The sequence below is a fragment of the Theropithecus gelada genome, chromosome 16, assembly GCF_003255815.1.
Source record: "Theropithecus gelada isolate Dixy chromosome 16, Tgel_1.0, whole genome shotgun sequence".
Classification (NCBI taxonomy): domain Eukaryota; kingdom Metazoa; phylum Chordata; class Mammalia; order Primates; family Cercopithecidae; genus Theropithecus; species Theropithecus gelada.
The window spans coordinates 61,445,037-61,445,444 of record NC_037684.1 but is presented as its reverse complement, the minus strand read 5'-3'; positions in this window follow the sequence as shown (position 1 = coordinate 61,445,444).

Below are 408 nucleotides of genomic sequence, written 5' to 3'. Positions count from 1 at the left end.
TCACGCCATTCTCCTGCTTCAGCCTCCCCAGTAGCTGGGACTACAGACGCCCGCCACCATGCCCGGCTAATTTTTTTGTATTTTTAGTAGAGACAGGGTTTCACCGCATTAGCCAGGATGGTCTCAATCTCCTGACCACGTGATCCACCCGCCTCCGCCTCCCAAAGTGCTGGTATTACAGGCCTGAGCCACTGCTCCGGGCCCTTTTTTTCTTTACTTTTTTTTTTTTTTTGAGATGGAGTCTTGCTCTATTGCCCAGGCTGGAGTGCAGTGGTGCCATCTCAGCTCACTGCAAGCTCCGCCTTCCGGATTCACGCCATTCTCCTGCCTCAGCCTTCTGAGTAGCTGGGACTACAGACGCATGCTGCCACGCCCGGCTTTTTTTTTTTTTTTTTTTTTTTTTTTTTT